The following is a 19,433-nucleotide window of genomic DNA, read 5'->3' as shown; positions in this document are numbered from 1 at the left end:
ATCAATCACGCAATTATTCATCGCTCGCTGCTCTGAGTGTGAAATACTTGTTACGCTACTGCTGTTATCTGAGATAGTTATAATGGCGGTCGATTCCGAGTCATTTTTACATCTCGAGGACAACACTAAGTTTTTCAATTGTGCTTTTTCAGAGAGCCGACTTTCCGGACTCGGTAGCGGATTCGACAAATCCAGATTTAAAATAGGATTTCGTTTGACATAGAAAATATAAATCCGGATTCAAAACGATTTGATTTACCGAGGGCAATTTAAATCCAGGCTCGATTTAGATTGGATTTATTGTCGCGAGCAAAACTGGGATTTGATTTGAATCTGATCTGTGTCGACAAATTCACATCACCGCTTGCGACAAAATGGCTCGATAAGAACATCTGATTATGTCTCCTCCTAAATCCAAAAAAACAGTCAAAAAGAACAAGAAGAAAGGTATCACGAAAAGTGCCGGTTACCTGGAAATATTTAAAAACAAAGGCAATCTAACGCAAAGTTGAAGTACAAGGAAGTGCGTTCCTTGAGTGCTGAGGTAACGGCGCTTCTGGTCGCGAAGGGCGTTCCTGCGTCGCCATGTCATGCATATATGCACCCTCTCAGAATATCATGCAGATTGGTGGTTCTCCTGTCGACACGCTGCGTACCCCATCGCCCTTCTATTTTTCTTCATAAAATATTCGCCGCCTGTGCGTCAAATTGAGCTTGCAACACCCGACCTGTTCTGACACGGTGGCGGAAACACTTATTGCCTGGAACGAGATGGTAACTTCGGGGCACGTTTTACGCTACCGTGTGAACCGTGAAGGGGTGGTCTGGATATTTTGAGCGCGCAGAATGAGGTTGGTCGCGTCAGATGGGTGTCAAGGTACGTAAGGTGATTCCAGTGGAGTAAGGTGTGAGGAGACCCACAAAACTTGGTCTCCGTCGAAACATTTTACTTTCATCAACGAAATTGCATCACTGATGTGCTCTGTGCCGTTGATAGGCCCTCCGCTAGCTCTTGTATTGAATCTAAAATTTAGACCTTCCAGCGTCGTGACTTTGCCACATGTCAAGTTGAAAGGGGAGTACGTGCCGTTCCATGCTATAGGTTTTGGCCAGTTCACACATAAGTGAAGCCCGCATGGGCACAAAGTGTGTTGATGACACGCTGTGGCAATGCCCTTCACCGGTCACTCAAGACGACGTCGTCGCAGTAAGACATTATTGCGGATTATAAAATGCCTAGAATTTCATTCACGTAAAATATTAATGAACTCATGTTGGCGGTCATAATCTTGGTTGTTTATCGACCGCGACCAGTTGCATGTATAGGGCTCACCAAAGGCCATCTTTCAACGGTATTGCTGTTGGATTTGAATGGAGCACCCAATATATTGTCAATATTGTCAATATAATTGTCGAATGAATGTCATTTGAGTTTTTTTTTTCTTTTTCTTGTAACACGTAGAAGTATACTGAAATAATTCCCGACTTTCTGCGCCTTTTTTTTTTTGCACTCATTCTATTCCATTCAAGCTCCTTTTGTGGCAAAAAAAAATTAGCTACCGTTTCTCCTATAAAATTATCGTATTAGATGGTGAAACCGCTGCCTCGAGTGTGGTTATCACTTTCGTTTGATTAGTTTCCTCTTTTGTTTCTGCGTGAATGTTAATTTTTTTTTCTGGGCATCTAGCGCATTTAATTTCTCAATTCATCCGCCAAGTTTACACCACTTGGAAATTTCCCATGGAAGTCATACGTGCGACTCCCAAATACAGCTTCTTTGCTCTCCCAACTGTGCACCATTAGCCATGGTAGAGGTAAGGCAGAAAGAATTTAGCTAATAAACGTGACCCATTGGAAGTCGGGAATCGTGCTCAAGTGCGGGCTCTTCAGAGCGAAACGAAGAGTGACAGCATTATCTAGTCCGTGGTGGAACTCAATCCCTTGTCCTCGTTAGATGAGTTTGTGGCGAATTTGCTAGAGTTTGAGTTGATTAGTTTGACATAGGCTAGTAAGAGCCCGATAAGCATAGTATCGATGTTGCGCTATTCCAAATACTTTCTTTTCTACGAAAGCCGTTGAAAGTGACTCGAGTGGCGTTGCCATTCTTACTTCCACCGAGGAAATTCTATTTGTTACCCGCGCTGCGATTTTTCACATGGCGTAGAATCAACTGCAGCACTTTTTTTTCCTTGTTTACCTATTTAATATTTTAGTAACTGATCCACCGCTGAATTCTTTCTGCATATTTTTTTTTTATTTCTCAATCAATCGATCGACCTTTCTGCTGCCTTTTCTCTTTCATCTGTCATTCTGCTCGATGGTACCAATCAGGGTTGCGGAGTTGCCATTCCGGAGTTGGAATGATTCCGGAATGATTCCAGATTTATCAGAGCCCGGAATGGAATTGGAATGGAATGGCGGAAACTGCCCTGAATGGAATGGAATTAGGCATTTTTTTCGCAGGCGGAATGGAATTGGAATGGACTGATCTGGGTGCCACACGGTCAAGGGCGAAATAACCTTGTCTTTTTGCTTTTTCCGTGATGTGTAATTTATTGTCAATCTATTGTCAATCTATTGTCAATCTCCTCTAGCACAGTGTTTCCCAAAGTGTGGTCCGCGGACCCCTGGGGGTCCGCGACCGTCTCTCACATTTCAGTGAGGATTTTCGTCCCCACGAACACGCGCTCGTACATGCTGCCCGATTTCCAAACACCCAGAACTTCCAAAACTGCTACAAGCATGCTTCAACGGCTAGCTTCTAATTTCTGATAGAAAAGTCCTGCAATGCACGTTTGTCAGCGTCATACACATACAAACAAGACGAAGAAACTAGACCGGAATCGTTTCTGAAGCTGTATCGAAAGCACGCAGCAGCTGACGAGGTTGCTGGTTATGCACTGGCTAGCATGGGAAATACAGTGCGTCATATCGTTTTGCTTCGAGTTCGAACTGACTGAGAGTGTTCCTGTGTTTAGCGCATTTTATATTTGGCAGCCTGCGGACCTCTTGCAGCGATGGTGGCACTACAGATGATATCTCGCACTGAACGCGGCGTTGGAAGTCAACTTCGCTTCTGTCTAGACAGTCACTTGACCATGTTTATGCCTGCACAAATGTAATTTCGTACCTTGTTATACCCTGTCGCGCATATTAAACACGGTCTGCAATGCTGTGTTCCACAGCGCGTATCCCGGTATATTTGTGTGTGTGTGTGGGGGGGGGGGGGGGGGTCCGTGAATTAGTTCTCATCGCTCCCGGGGGTCCGTCACCGCCAAAAGTTTGGGAAACGCTGCTCTAGCACTGCTGGGCTACCCAGCACGGTTACCGATCCCTTTTCTTTTATTGATGGAATTAAAGGAATGCAATGGGGTTGCCAAGCCATTCCAGGAGTGGTAATTGTCAATACCTTTTCATTCCGAGGAATTGAAAGGAATGGAATTATCACAAATCTCCATTCCTCGGAATGGAATTGGAATGGAATGAGTGATCCCATACCGCAACCCTGGTACCAACTGACTTCAAGCTAGTGGCCGACTGACTAGCCCATGAGTCTTTCTGTGTCCTGTCTGTGTTGTAGAACTTTCGGCTTCTTCCCTTCATAAAGAACGATTCAGTCAACAGTGTTACGCTTGCGGTGGTTTCCTGGACCCGTGAGGACTAAGGACATGAGAGGATGTTGTCGATACTTAAAGTGCCACTACGGACTAAATCTCTTGTCGTCAGAATTCAACTGAATGTATGCCATTCCAATTCACGTGTCTTACCACTCCATTCTCCCATAATATCTGTGGGACAACTATGGTACCTCTTCCTGTTTACCAGCTCGCGCGACTCAGTGGTTAGCGTGCTGGCAATGGCACATCGAGGCTGGGAGGTACCCGTGTTCGAATCCCAGTGCCGGCTGTACTGTCTGGGGGTTTTCCTGGGTTTTCCTCAGACGCTGTCAGACATATGTCGGCACAGTTCCCTTAAAAGTCGGCCCCGGGGCCCCGATCTTGAGCTTTCACATAGCCTGCGGACTTGCACATAAAGTTCGCGTGCTCCAAAGCCGCTTTGGCTCGTTGTGGCGCAAGTGCTCGTGGGGAATCACGGGCCGAAGTGATGCATTTAACGCGCCTTATGGGATAACGAAAAGTTCGGGCCCCAGGACGCACATTCCCCCAGAGCGTCAAGTGCGGTTTGCACTGTTGCGTTCCAATGCGTGCAAATGCTAGCGCTGCGGGTTGCCGTGGTAACCAACTTGCGCGTCGCCCTGCGAAACAAATTCAGTCATAGGCGGCGCTTCAGGTAGAAGAAGAAGAAGAATGTCAACGCATGCGCATGCAGCTGCACGCACGTATTCGAATGCAATAATGTGAACCGTGCTTTATTCGCGACGTTGTCCACCTCTGTGGGTCCGCCAACAGCGAGCCCTTTCAGAAGCACCACCACCAGCACCTCTTCCTGTACAAACTAACCATTACTTTGTACCCCCGGAATAAGTAAGTAAATAAAAAATAATCATGATCATCTTTCTCTATGTGACACGAATGTACCATGAAACAGCACGAGGGTTCGTGCGAAAGCACAAGGAGCGTTTAAGACGTTCTAAGTCTAAGTATGACGCGATGGGACTGACGGTATTGAAATGTTCCATGATCTCGTGTCGCGCCGGGCGGGTCGGTCGCTGAATTGAAGTCGCCGCTGAGGAAATGTGCCGCAAAACGGGCGACGTGGATATGAGTGACCAATAAGCGTGTGACGTTTCCCCAGGTTGCTACGGAATTGGGCATTAGTACTGGGTCCGTAGAAACGATCTCGCACGGAGATTTGGGTATGTCCAAGGTCTGTTCGCGTTGGGTGTCCCAAATGTTGACACGTCAGAAATGTATAAAAATAGAGTGCCATGTTGCCATGAAATGTTAGCCACGAGGAACGCTGATGAAAGCTGCCTTTACGAGCGGTTGGTAACTAGGGGTGAGACCTGAATTTACCACTGGGGTCCCGAGAGCAAGCTGTAATGAGCATGGCCTGGGCGCACAAGACAGCCTCTGCGGGAAAAATCATGGCGATATTTTTTGGGGAAATGAAAATGACGTTCTGCTGATTGATTACCTACCGCCCAAAACTAGCACAACAAGGACCTATTATGCCCAGGTGCTGCTTTGGTAGCGTGAGGCCATCTAAAAGAAGGGCCAAGGTCAATTGAGCAACCAAAAAAAAATCGCTACTTCATGAGAATGCGCCAGCCCATACGTCCGACGCTGCACAAAGACCCAGTTCGGAAATGCAAATTCGAAAGAAAAAAAGAAAAAGATGCTCTTGCTCCTAGAGTTCTCGCTTATATGTTAGGCTAAGAACTTACTGAACGCCCCTCGTATGATGTCACAGTGTGCGTAATCTAGCATCCACCATCGCATACTCAGCCTTCCAACGTGGGGCGGGCAGCGGAGACCGGGGATGTACGCGCGCTGTTGCTAGGGCACCGACGCCATATAGTTCACGATGACGCCACCTTCTCTTGTAGAATCCTGAAACTATGAAGCTTTGAGGCTTCTTTCGAAAATTCATGGACGCCTCGCTTCATACAAAGCGAAAAAAAAAAATTTAGACCGATGACATTTGAAGAAAGATGTGCCCAACGGGGGAATGTAGTAGACCAAGCATTGAAAACGATACGATACCACTGACATAGTCATACATTGCACCAGGGATCTGTGCAGCAACAACTTCATATCTTAGTAAAGTGTTTGAGTTCTTCAGCAGAAATGAGGGAATGCGGGAGAGAGTAACCCAGAGCAATTTATCGAAGCCGCCCAGTCACGGTGGTTTCGACACCGGTTTCTCGCACGTAAAGCTCCTTCCATTAGTCTATTCTATGGCGGTAGGTCGAGCACTGAGAGAGTCAACGCCGCGAAGCTGTACGCTATGCGTTATGGTCAGCGTAACACGCGAGACCATGCTGAAGTAATCCTGGGCCTTTGATGGCTCAGAAGCGATCTTTGCTTGGTACAGCGCTCGATGGAGCCATTAGAGAAGCCGTCTCCGTACTTCTCCAGACTTTCCCAGTTGTCTCGTTCCGAAAAACGACAGACTGGATTATAAGTAGCTGAACACGTTACGGTCGCATATCCTATTCCGTCCAAGCTGAGTTGACCACCTACATGGCGAGGAGTGCCAGCGCATTCGCGATGGTTTGCTCTTAGTTGATATTTTCAATGCGTTCTCGCGGCTGCAAAACATGTTCCAGTGGTGGAATGGGGCTATTCGAATATACGAGGCTCTCTTTTGAACTAAGCCAGTGGGCGTCGCGTTAGGTGATGCTTGAATTAAGCCACGAGTGACATCACGGACGTGGAAGCATTCTTAGTCGTTTTGCGTGTGTCTGACTCGCTGTACAGTAATACTGTTAATGGAATGGAGGCTGCGGTTTTGACGGTTAATACTTGCTCGCTTCAAGAATATTTGGACTGACGGAATATTTGGACGAACACGAACGTATACAGGGTGTTTCACCTAAAGTGATAAAAAATTATAGCTGCAACGTACTCTCCGGATGATTGTGGGACTTTCGGCAATTACCTTCTGGAAACTTTTGCCTCCATTTAGGAAGGCTTTGGACAACTTGTAATTGAGGGAAATTAATTTTTTCAATTGAACTTTGAAAATCGCCAATCGAACCTCACTTTTTTTTACAGAAATATGAAGTCCTCCAGGGATACCCGTAGACCCAACAAAACTATGCACAGTATCACAACAGAAATAGTCGAAAAGAATTAGTAAAAATTACGCTTTATCCCCGCATGCTTGATTTTCGCAAAGAAGCGCGCGTGAAATGTGCGTCAAGTGGAGGAAGTGTCGCCGCCTTCATTTGTTTTGCCTTCTTTGTGGCACTGGTATGACGGTTGTTTTTGTTTTCCTTGTGACAATTGTGACAAGACGGTTGTCACCACAGCATCAAGGTCAAAGCGGAGGGGAAGAAAGGTAAAACAAGAGGCGGGAACACTTCCTCCTCTCCCCACAGATTCCATGCGCTCTTCTTTGCGACAATCAAGCAGGCGGGGCTAAAGCGGAATTTTTGCTATTGTTTTTCGAGTATTCCTGTTGCGATGTTGAGTGTAGTTTTTGGTGGGTCTGTGGTTGTCCGTGGAGGACTTCATATATCTGTAAAAAAAAAGTGAGATTCGCTTGGCAATTTTCAAAGTGCAATTGAAAAAAATTAATTTCCCTCAATTAAAAGTTGTCCAAAGCCTTCCTAAATGGAGGCAAAAGTTTCCAGAAGGTAATTGCCGAAAGTCCCACAATCATCCGGAGAGTACGTTGCAGCTATAATTTTTTATCACTTTAGGTGAAACACCCTGTAAACGTTCGTGTTCGTGAAGCTCTTGGAAGCATATTGTTGCCAATTGTGTATGTTGTTCACTAAACATCAGGGCCGGCCCTACGTTTATCGACACTAATGGAGAGACGAGGGACCGTTCCAACTTTACCCGGCCGAACTTTACATTGGGACGGCTACGTAGCCTTGTTTCCGCCATACTACCGCAACACACGCAGGAAACTGGTATTGCGAGCCGAATAATGTGTGACACGTTAATCGCCACGACACGCCTTGTGCGACGCGCACGTAAAATAGCGGTTGAGAGACGGGCTTACCCATAAGGACAGATTAAAAAAAAGCACTGAAAGCGGTGTATGCACAACCCGCAGAGAATTCTGCATTCTGTGTTCACTACTCCAGCTCTCTGCCTTTTCTTGGACAAATCATTCGAATATAATAGCGCACTGAATGTGTAGAGACGCGTTCTCTTTTAAGCAACCGCTTTGCGGGATAGCAACAGTGGTTTTTGCGGCATATTTTCGCCAAATCAATGAAAACGCAGTTGTCTTCTGGTAGACACGGCGAAGACGTTGTAACAGTCGAAATACTCTAAAACAGCATTTGAGTTCGTCATAGTAAAAAAAAAAAAAAAAAGTACACAACCGTGGCGCACATGCGTTTCGACATTACAACAACACGTCTGTTGAGTCACAGAGAAAAGCTCCCACGCTCACTCTGCAACTCGCACATCCGAGATGAATACGCCGACGACTTCCATCTAGCAGATTTGCATCCTCCATCATAAAAAGAAACGCAATACGCTGCCGAGCAAGATACCCTCTGGATATATCCTCCAACAAACGAACCTCGAGGTCTCTTTCATTTGTTCCACCATCATGCGCACGAACCTCAATCTCTGTTCACGTACACCCCCGTCTTCTTGGTTCGTAGTGGAGAATCAAAGGTGGATCCCAACGTCGTTTTCTCTTCCGCGGAAATATCATTTGGAAAATGAATAAAAGCACGGGGTTCATATTTGCTTTCCTTTTCTTCTTCCCAATCACTGCTTTGTCTCGAGACGGTTGTACCGAATGAGGAGAGCATCATATTGGAAGACGTCGATAGAGTACGAAACATACATAACGATAACACACAAGGAGGTGGAGGGCACATCCGGAGATATCTGGCCAAATCGAGGGTCGGCCTCTAATGATTCGCTGCTCCCACCAATTCCTTGTCATTCGCTCGATTCATAGAGACCCGATCACGGTTCTGTTCTGAAGTGGATCTCTCTCGAGAGAGCCCTAAAGGAGAAAATGAACGGTTGTTAAACAGGTCTCAGAAATGAATGGGTGCAGAGGGCGTCCTTTGCGTCGTTCTATTGAACTTCGTGTGTATACTGTTTCGTGAGCTCGAGACAGATTGATGTGAAACGCAAGATAAACGCAAGATAAACAGCGGGGATTTGCTCCAGAAATTGATTGTGCCGATCTAAATCCAGAAATTGATTGTGGCGAGTTATGATCAAAAGTTATAGAACTACGCTGTTTGGAATCATCGCGCGTGTTGTGGGTCACCGGCCCTGGTCACAACTTCAGCGACAGCTGCTTAGGGAGCGTCGTTCGCACATTTTGCATCGACTAATACAACGTACCTACGAATAGCAGCGGTGGTCTGTTCACGATCGAAGCAGCGTTGCGTAGATTAACTTTGCGTCCCTGAACGTTCCCCAACGGTCACAGGCTCGTTAAGCAGGGTTTAATACGTGTTCTGTAAATGGGGAAGACGTGTCTGGAAGACTTATGCACGTAACCATGATATTGCTGGTGCATTCGATTTGTTTCATGCAAACAACCATGGCTTCAGAGGATATGCTGCTCTTTGACCCAAACAGAAGAGATACTCCCGTGATGTTCCTGGGGATGTCCTTTCACGGAAATTCGGATCTACCTCGGAGACAGACATTTTTCCGACGGACGTCCCCCACATCACCGAGTGGCCACGGTTCGGACTTCCCACATATATCCGTCGTTTGTTCTCACGGGATGTTACAAGGAGACGGCTGGACGTTGCACAGACTTACTTATGTACGCGTGCATCTGTCTGTACTGAGCTACAGGGGTGTGCGGAGGTACAAACATCTGTATAGGAGAAAGACATTTCTCCAGCGTTTTGCATAGAAATTAGCATTTTTCTTTATTCCATTTTGTTTCAACCCCAGCCACCGCACCTTTCATTTTCTGTTGCTCCTGTCCGTTTGTTTCTCGTATATCCCATGACGGACAACGAGCGCGGTGTTTTTAAAAGCAATAAGAAAGAAATATAAAAGCTCCTTGTCCAAACAGGGAGAACTGATAGTATATATTGCTTGTGTGCGAGCTTCCGCACATTCGAGACTCCTGCTCGCCTCTTAATCGAAATGATGGGTGAGGTGTCTAAGCTTAACTCGATTACGCACACAAACAAGAACGAAGTGAGATATTGTGAGAGTATTAACTCGCAATCAACGCAACGTCTGTGTTTCTTACAGTTTTTGGTTTCAGACATTCAGTTGGTACATCGAAAGTATAGGACTTCGCAGTGCTACATCACCGCCCGTTTCTCTCTCTTCCGCAATAAATAATCCGTTTCACATCCCGTAAGGGATCGAATTCGGAAAATTCTTGAAACAGACGTGACGGGAAACACGCGGATACACGACCAATTACGTCCGTGTATGAAGCTCCCAATGATGTCCGACGGATATCGATTTCCGGATAGGGATCTTGGGATCCATTTCGGACGTCTACAGGAGAAAGTGTTCTGTCTGGGGTCACGCTTGGGACATGTTCACATCTGACTGACCATGAAGAAAACGTGGCATCTGCATGCGAGACAAGAATAAAGCACGAAAAGGGACAGTCTGAAGCTGCCAACTGATCCTGAGGTTATAATTGTATATCACTGGGAGTTATATGCAAAACTGCATTCAACAGAACGTTGTATTTTTTTGTTGTAAGATGAACGATGAAAACTAAGCGCATGCTCGTACCCGGTTTAGGTTTCACGGTGACGTAAACATAAGGTACCGCACCTTTGCTGACGTCACAACTGCGTGCGTCCGAGATAAATATGATTGAGAACTCCGATACATTTTGCGATGGTAACCGAAACAAGTGAGTTTTCTGATAGTTCTAGATAGTTGTATATATATTTTTTTTTGTTTAAAAAAGATGTGAACAAGTCGGAACTTTTAAAAGCATACGTGAAACATGCTAATGATGATTCGTGGCTCTACGTCGATTGCAAGGACAACTAGTAGTATGCGTAATTCTTTCGAAAAATCGCATTTTATCTAACATGTTATTGCACGCAGAAGAGTGGGAAATTCAGCAGTTTAGCGAAGGTATAGATTGAAGCAAGAGCCTCGCAGGTTGGGAGCCACCATTATTTCGGATTGTTTTTTTCTGCTGAAAAACAAAACAAAAAGAAAACAAACAAAGAAGGACCAAACCTAACTCATTTAAGCGTACTCGAGTGTCAAAAATTACACGTCTACCATATCCTTGATCAGGGATGGGCAGTAATACTCATATTTTGTATTATAATACTAATACATAATACTTCCTAGAAATCGGTATTATAATGCAGATACAAATACATTTCAAAAATGAGTATTATAATACATAATACTAACATGTCTGTGTATTACACGAGTAATACTTGTAATACATTGGTACTCGCGGAGAAAGAAAGGAAAAGAACCGAAGAATTACTTAGATATATGGCCCATTACTTATCGCGACAATCATTCTCCAGTGACGATTTATTCACGCTTACATTTTTGCACGTGGCCTGATCTTTCCGAATAAGATCAGATAGCGCTGATCAATTCGATCACAGTGAACGACTTGCTCTCACTGTGGCAGAGCCCTGATTTCATCCACTCTGGACGATAAAATGTGGGCCGTTCAAAAACCTGTGACTGTCCATAGTGCAACCGCGTGCAGGGGTGACAGGCTGCACTAGACGCACTCTTTCATAAGGCAAAGGGCTGGCACTGGTATGACTCATCCTTACGGATTGTGAAGTGGAAGGAATGCGAGGAAACCTCGAGTAACCTCTGGCCCCAAAGTCACTCGCTTTGGGATAATTTGGGGCAGGGGAGCACTGTAATAGGAGCCTTGTTCCTGTTCAAATGTTTGTGGCCGTGGTGGGCAGTATCGCAGATACATGTATCTTCGATACATTTTGTGTATCGGTATTAGGTACCGCGTGCCAAAAATGAGAGTATTGGAGTATCGGTATCGAAAATACATTTTTAGTGTATCGTGTATTTTAACGATACTCGATATTAAAAAAAGACGCAAATATTGAGGTTGTTGTGAGACTTAGGGTCGGCGGCGCTCGCTCAGGCGGTAGTACAAGCCAGGCCGCAGCGGCGTAGACATGTCGACCATAAATTCGTTCGAAGCTTACGTCCGCGCGCGCGCGCTCCATCGTCAAGGTCGCCCGGAGAGGAGGCCCTGGGCCCTGCCCTGGGACGCGCTCGTGGCGCGCGCGGCTTCTAGTTGGTTCCAGAAGAACCTCTTCCGTCTCTTTGTACGGCGAGCGCGCCGAAAACGCCTTGCACAGGACCAACCTCACGGCTTCTGGAACTGCGCTGCCCGATGTCCCCCTCCTCAGTGCGCAAGAGCACGTCCACTTGACTTGAAGTGTGGATTCCGCGTCTGCCATGCGGAAAGAATAACCGCCGGCTTAGCTTGAGCACTGTAACCCGTTCTACAGGTCACAATTCACAACGGCCAACTAAGAAAATCAAGTCAGAGGCTACCGGGTAAGTACTGCAGCTAGTACCAAACGATAAAAGCAGCAGAAAAAAAGTTGTCAATGTATAGTCAAGTGCTCACAGACCGGTACGCACGAAGAACATTGTCTTAAAGAATTGTTTTTTTGCTAGGCTGCTTATGGATGCGATCGTTTCAACGTACCCATGGCTTCAGTCTAAAGTTCTAACAAGACTAGCTGCTTAGACAGTGCAGCTTCATTAAATCCGTGCGGTCGGATACGTTCAAGCCCTGTCAGAAAAAGTGCGCTATAAAAATACACTAACTGCTCTAGAAATAACGAATAAATGTTTTTACTTCCCTAATCATATTACCAGTTTATTATATTGTTATTTCAGTGATGTAAACTTCGCGAATCATAACACCAGATTTATTATATTGTGATTTCAGTAATATAAACTTCGCTAATCATAACACCAGCTGTATTATATTCGGGATTTCAGTTATATATGGAAGTATCGACGATACGGTACCGAGTATCTGTATCGAAAATCAATTTTGGTTCTGTATCTTGTATCGGTATCGGAAATACAATTTTTGAGGGTATCGAGTATCGGCATCGAATATACTTTTTTGAAATATCTTGCCCCGCCCTGGTTAGTGGGACACGAAAAATTACTGATAAAGTACACCGGTGACACTTTGCAGGTCGAACTTACGACCTCTGCGAAAGTATTACAAATTCAAAAGTATTATAATACATGTAATACCTCGTTTTGTGTATTATAATACAGATACAAATACATTTCAAAAATGAGTATTATAGTACAAAGTATTACTATTACTGCCCATCCCTGCCCTTGATACAGCTTGATCCGGAATTTAGCGCGCAGTACGCGAGAAGTGTGTGTGTGTGTGATTTTCTTCCATGCATTTCTTGTTTGTCCCATCCTGTGCAGAGTGGAGAAGGTCCTCGAGATAAATAGATGCAGTACGTGCTTCAGACGCATTAGGAAGGAAATGATCCGCCCTCACAAACGGCCCATATTTCACTCTACCTCGATGCAAGCTTCTTATCCTTTTTAAAGCCCTACGTGTACGCAAAGAGCCCTTGGTCTTGCTATGAGTGCGCAGGAATACTAAACACACGAACTGTCGAGTTTCGTTAGCGTCTCGCATACCGCGTGTCGCCTGCAAGTGTGGGCGGTTGTCTTTGTTCGCTGTGTTTGAGGGAAGTGCCGAAGAATAAGGGCTGCAAGTAAATATCGCGTAATTGGCGATTCATTCAATTGAGAGTTGTGAGTTTCTGAAAGACGAAAGATGCAGGGATATGCAAATAGTTCGGAAGTGTCCAAAGAGCGAAGAAGCATCCCATATAAGCATACTGCAATTCTTGAGATGATGCTGAAATTCAAAGGCTTGCATCAGTTAAATATGGGCAGATGAACAGCACGTTGTGCACGCTGCACTGCACTGCACGCTGCGTGTGTGCAGCTAAACTGGCGGTGTAAAAGGCGGGATAGCTGGAATGTGAGTGACTGTGAGGGAATGAACAAGCAGCCAAAGAACACAGAAACGGAGAGACACAACGAACACGAGTACTGCACACAACTTAAGGTTTTATTGATAAACATTTGTTTACAAAAAAGAAAAGAAACAAAAAAAAAAAAAAACGAAACAGGTACACTGGAATAGGTCAGTGGATAAAACAGGTCTCACTTTGTTTGCAAATATCGAGTCTGATACTGTAACAATCGCACCGACCGCATGCTAACGCAACGGTCCTGCACAAGGCTGTTGATAAGGGATGCCTCAAAACGTTCTCTACCCAAGCAGCACAATGTACTGAAAGTCGAGTGCAATAGGGGTGGACGGTATGTGTCTTATCAATGTTCTTTACTTTCACGAGTCTGTTCAAGGCCTTCCAGCTACCCGTCCACCCCTATCGCACTCAACTTTAAGTACACTTTGCTGCTTGGGTAGTTAACATGATCCGCAAGGAATGCTTGAACAGGGGAATTCTGAAAGGCAGGGGTGAAACAGCAATCTCTGCAATGTAAAGGCAAGTGGCCAAAGGGAGTGCTGTTCGTAAGGGAACGAGGCACCTAGCTACCAGTCTGGCTTATGGCTATATGCCTTGCAGCAAGCTAAGCGGAGATGAAGCAGCCTCCATTGTGCAAAAGCCTCAGTGTGGGCACAAACATAAGAACGACACTAATACACGACTCAGTTGTGTCAAGACTATGGAGTCTTGTGTTCATGTCCTGTTTCTGTTTATGCCCAGACCTATTGCACTGTGGAGCTTGCCCACCAGCTGGCCTGCGTCTACGCTATATACTGTCAGTCGACTAGACCTTGATTGCAATCGACAAGCTTATCTTTATGCCGTATCTTGCAACGGGAGTCGCTTTCTGTGTTGTTTATCTTCTTGCACAAAGATTCTAATTTAAAATGAGCAGGTAGTGTGATAGGACCACCATATATTTGCCCAGCCTTTTTGAAGCTGTGGGAACGTCCACGTATATAAGAGGAATGTATAGTTAACATGGCATTCAAAGCGGCTCTTTTTAGATCGTGTGAGTACACGTTACCGGAATCCACTTTGGCACAAGCTGAGAGACAGCGCCAATGTGGGTACTCTGAGACACTCACGGTGGCGGTCTTGCCGGGATTAGGGTTATGCTAAAGAAACCCATGAAAAGGCTTCCCAGAAATCCAGTTGCATTCCTTATAGTATACATGGAGTTTCTCATGCACAGCTTGAAAGAAAAAGTAAGGCAAAGATACGCTGTTCCTATCACACTACCTGCTCCTATAAAGTTAGAATCTTTGTCCGGGAAGATAAACAACGTAGCAGGCGGCTCCCGTGGCAAGATACGGCATAAAGATAAGTTTGTCGATTGCCACCAAGGTGTATTCTACTGCATCCCCCTAACTTGTGGCAAAACATATAGCCATAAACCAAACTGGTAGCCGAGGTGCCTCATCCGTTACTAACAGCACCCCGTCTGGCCACTTGCCTTTCTTGCATTCTTTGCGGATCAAGTTTATAATACATTTTGAAGGCATCCATTATCAACAGCCTTGGGGAGGACCGTTGCGTTAGCATGCCATCGGTGCGATTGTTAAACCGTGAGATTCAATAACTGCGACCAAACTGACCCAAGCAGTGCAAAACGCGAGTGCACAGGGGTGGCAGCGTAGATCAAGATTGTTCCTCTTCATGGGCAGCTCTGAGAAATGAAGCACCACGCTGATAAGACACCTGCCGGCCACCCCCATGTACTGCAGCTTTCAATACATTGTGCTGCTTGGAGATACCTGCTCTAATTCCTGATCTTTCTGATCAGGATTCTGATTCTTTTTGTGTGTGTGTGTGTGTTATAAACGAACGTCTAGCTATAACACGTACTCGTGTCCATCGTGTCTCTCCGTCTCTATGTCATTTGGCTAGTTGTTCATTCCCTCACATGTAAAATCAAGATATTTTTCCTTCGTGTGTTACGTACTCTTTAGCTTATTTTGTTACTCACAAGCCTTAGTATCGTGCATAGCATTGCTGACGTCGCTCATACTACACTGACGACACAAAAACTAAAACACCAGTGCGAAACTGGCACTGCGTAAACATTATAGCCCTGACACACAATAGCTTTGAAACGCGGTTTGCCGGTCTGTATTAAGTTACTGGACATCAGGTTACACTGGGCTCCACCAGGGTGTATTGCGTCAAAGGCCGTATAATGCCAAAAATATACTCGAAGTATTGTGTTGCATTGTCTATAACGATGTGTCATGCTGTTGCCTGATACAGCATAGTTATCCTAACAAACATACTTTTCATCTTTTTTTTTTCATATGTAAGGTCGCAACATGAAGTAACAAGGTCAGGACATGAGAAAACGTCGTGGTTTGATCCCAGAAATACGTACGTTCTCTGCATGGTTCAGCAATGGTTGAAGACTATTTATCAATCATACAGAATAGATGACAATATATTTCTTGCATTCGAAATCGAAGAGAATTTAAACTGTATAACTCATCGCGCTACTAACTGAACGCTTACATAAATTTCACGTATACGAATACATAAAACTTAACCGAGATAGGCCTAATTGAAAGTCAAAGACTATATCGAGGATCAAAGACTGCACGTAGTTCGCATTCCGAATATTTTTTTTTTTTGTCCACGCCATCACTGCTTCGCACAAGCAGCTCTTACAAAGTTCACAAAGTAGTAAGTCACTATTGAAACGTTACTACTATGCCCACCTGGTAAATAAACACTGCGTTTCGCTTACAGACTTACACTATATTCCCACAGTTCAACGTAGTACAGGTAATTGTTATTTCACATAACGCCGCACCTCACAACATAAAGGTTGAAGTTTAAATCCATTTACGCGATCTTAATTTATATTTCTGTTCATGCCACAGTCACAGAGTCTGTTGAAAGGCAATAAAAAATCACTGAAATTTCAAGGCAGATTATGATATCGAATGTACTGCGTCTGGCGTGACAATGAAAGGATTAAAGGTGCAAGCTTCAAACTCGACCAAATCTTCGAAAGATTTGGTTCCGATACCCTGCACAATGTTTTGTGTAATATTCAGGACAGAAAGATTAACACAACACAGCCGCCTGTCCGTCTGTGACAGCTCACTATGAAGAGTGCTTTCACTGCACTCGCATAATGTGCGCAGGAGAAGCACCCGTCTCCATACCCGGCTCTCTCAGCGAGCGACGTAATGCTGCTGTGCTGTTTGGTGTGATGACAGTGAAGCGAACCTTTGGTGGTGGTGGGGTGCTACTTCCGGGCGGTCTGCATGCTTGAAGCGACTCTTATTGAACGTCACCCCCCCCCCCCCCAGCAATCACAAACTTACTCTCTGCGTCACCAGTTCAGACCACACCGAACTAGAACGACGTTGTAGGGACGTATAGGGGACGTTTCGACAGAAATACATCTCCTCGATAAAACCGATAGTGTGTTGTCATCGAACTGCGGGCTCTAGCGATACTTCAGAAGGCTAAGTGACCATTATCTGATTACAAGCTTACTGTACCAGGGTACAAGGCCTAATAAACAGGGACACAACATTTTATTATGGATCCATGGAGGAATACGGCGCAATTTGCCCGTATACAGTCACGTAGACACTTTATAACGATTCACAGGAATAAGGTACATGCAGTATGATGCATAATCGCATAATCGTAACGACTCACAGAAGGTGTTTAATAGGCATTTACGATTTATTCCATATTTGTATACCTTATCTAGACCCTTTTTTACGCGCAGTCTGTCCCCTCCTTAATTTAACGCAAGCTCAAATCCTTACGTCGTACTGTCGAATTGCTTATAATATATACGTCTTCCATCGAAGTGACCATTGTGCGTTAAAAAGGAGGAACTGATTCTCGAAAGAAACCTTTCATTTCCGTTCTTTCGCCACGAATGAACGGTAGTGAACCCATGCGGGAAGAAACCATGGCGTGGTCGTGACTTCGTAAAATACCGCAATGAAAAGCGCCACTCGAGCGTGCCGTACTTTGTGCCGTCCAAGTGGGCTCCGGAAAAAGAACATAGAGCTCCTGCCGCCGTAAATTGCGCTCAGGATCAATATCCGATTTGGCATCTGTACGACAGGAAGGTTCACGGCGCCTTATCTTCGATGAGGGCTGACTGGCAAGGATAAAGCGGAGCTGCCTGCTATCAAGCCATGTGTCTTGACACTCGTGGATTCCAACGCGCGGTTCCCTAAAGCTCTAGGATTTAGAAAGAAAGGTGACGCCGCCGGTTGCCAAGTTTGTTCCGCGTTCGGACGAGTCGAGCTAGAACTCACCTCTCGGCTTCCGTGTGTCGCAAGGGGAGAACTGAAATTACACCGTAAACTAAGCTGGGGGACGTAAGCTCGTGAGAGGACCAAAGCTATGGTTAGCGCGACCTGGAAGTGCGTAATCCTGGCAGCCGTTAATTTGGAAATGAAAAAAAGATTGCAGCAATGTATTGTATGGGCCGTGTCGAAACCCCAAATTGGAGAGGATGCAGTTGCTGCAAGATAAAGGTTATTCGAGTGCAATGTTGCGTGAATATGGCGTTCCGTTCGCGTTTTGCTTTTAGCGAAATACGTGAAACAATGTCAGGAGGAAAAGGCGGTGTCAGCGACGGAAACGGCCTGATACATTCTTATTTAGAGAGGCTTCTTTTATGAAGAATTTGACTGGTAAAGTTCATAACAAAGAGAGGCAGGTGCGACCTTTTGCAAAACGGTGTCACGTTCGTAAACCCGATGCAAAAGCTATAGGAGGAACGGAGAACAGATCGTATTTTTCTGTGTATAATCGCCTGGAAACTGCCAGCACCGCATCGCTGTGTTTTCAAGGGCCCTAGCTCTCGCGGTATCCGTAGACACTTACAAAACCAATAATGACATTATATGCGATTAACAAAAGTAATGACAGCGACGAAGAAACTGAAGTCCACGCCATTCGAAAATGAGGCCCCTGCAATTTTGATTGGTCGATTTAAGCCAGCGAGGAGACTGTTACGTACAGGAAGGTAGGTGAAAATTGCTGGATGTTCACAAACAAACTTTCTCTTTTCCCTGTAAAACACAGGGAGAACAGAAAGTTTGTTTGTTACGCGATGGAAGGACTAGCCATCACAGAATGAAAGGTACATACAAGAATGAGGAATGAGGTACATAGTAGTACAGTAGGTACATAGTAGGTACGTAGTGGGTACATAGTACAGGAATGAGGTACACACTTCTACAGTTTGATGACCTTTATAGCGCATGTATAGCACCTGATATATGTCTCAGTGTACAACAGGTCAACACGAAACCCTTGTCTACTCAAATTATTATTGTAAAGACCTCCGTTCTGCCTCACCTACTGCGCATCACGCACCATAATGCAACCAAAACGACACACCGTGCCTTGAACACCATGCCTGTTCTTCGTGCGTGCAGGGCTTGAAGTTGACACAACTCCTGTAAAAGCATCGAAAACATAATACTGCGTGCGGACCGATCTCTCTGCACTGCGGTTGTTACGTTGCCGGTGCCAATGTTTGTGGTATATCGCAGTCATGCAAACAGTTCCTTCTTGCAACCCGAAAATGCCAGTGCCCTCCTTCTTTTTTTCAGTCACAGGGACGTACTGATATGCCTTGTACGTGCGGACGGTTGATGGTATATCTGTCAGGTCAGCCACGCCCAAGAGATGTGCCGTAGTATAGATGCACAGGCACACATGTGTATGACGCAGTAGCCGTTCCTGCCACAAGGAATGGACGTGATTCCACAGTGGGATCTCCCATCTGCCAGAACCGAGTTCACGTTGCGTTTAGAGCACG

At 45.3% G+C, this 19,433-nt stretch overlaps 1 protein-coding gene and 1 long non-coding RNA gene across 2 annotated transcripts in view; one reads left to right on the top strand and one right to left on the bottom strand.

Moving 5' to 3' along the window:
- The window catches only part of LOC135384014 (uncharacterized), a 113,177-nt gene that overhangs the window by 28,599 nt on the left and 65,145 nt on the right, over positions 1-19,433 (bottom strand). The window lies entirely within an intron of this gene.
- The window catches only part of LOC135384015 (uncharacterized), a 102,549-nt gene continuing 87,495 nt past the window's right edge, over positions 4,380-19,433 (top strand). The window contains exon 1 of the long non-coding RNA XR_010420210.1: positions 4,380-4,484. This is a non-coding gene — a long non-coding RNA (uncharacterized LOC135384015). The remainder of the gene's footprint in view (positions 4,485-19,433) is intronic.

This window comes from Ornithodoros turicata, chromosome 2 (assembly GCF_037126465.1).
Source record: "Ornithodoros turicata isolate Travis chromosome 2, ASM3712646v1, whole genome shotgun sequence".
NCBI lineage: Eukaryota > Metazoa > Arthropoda > Arachnida > Ixodida > Argasidae > Ornithodoros > Ornithodoros turicata.
Note: the sequence above shows the minus strand (reverse complement) of the source record. Positions and strands in the feature narration are given on the sequence as shown.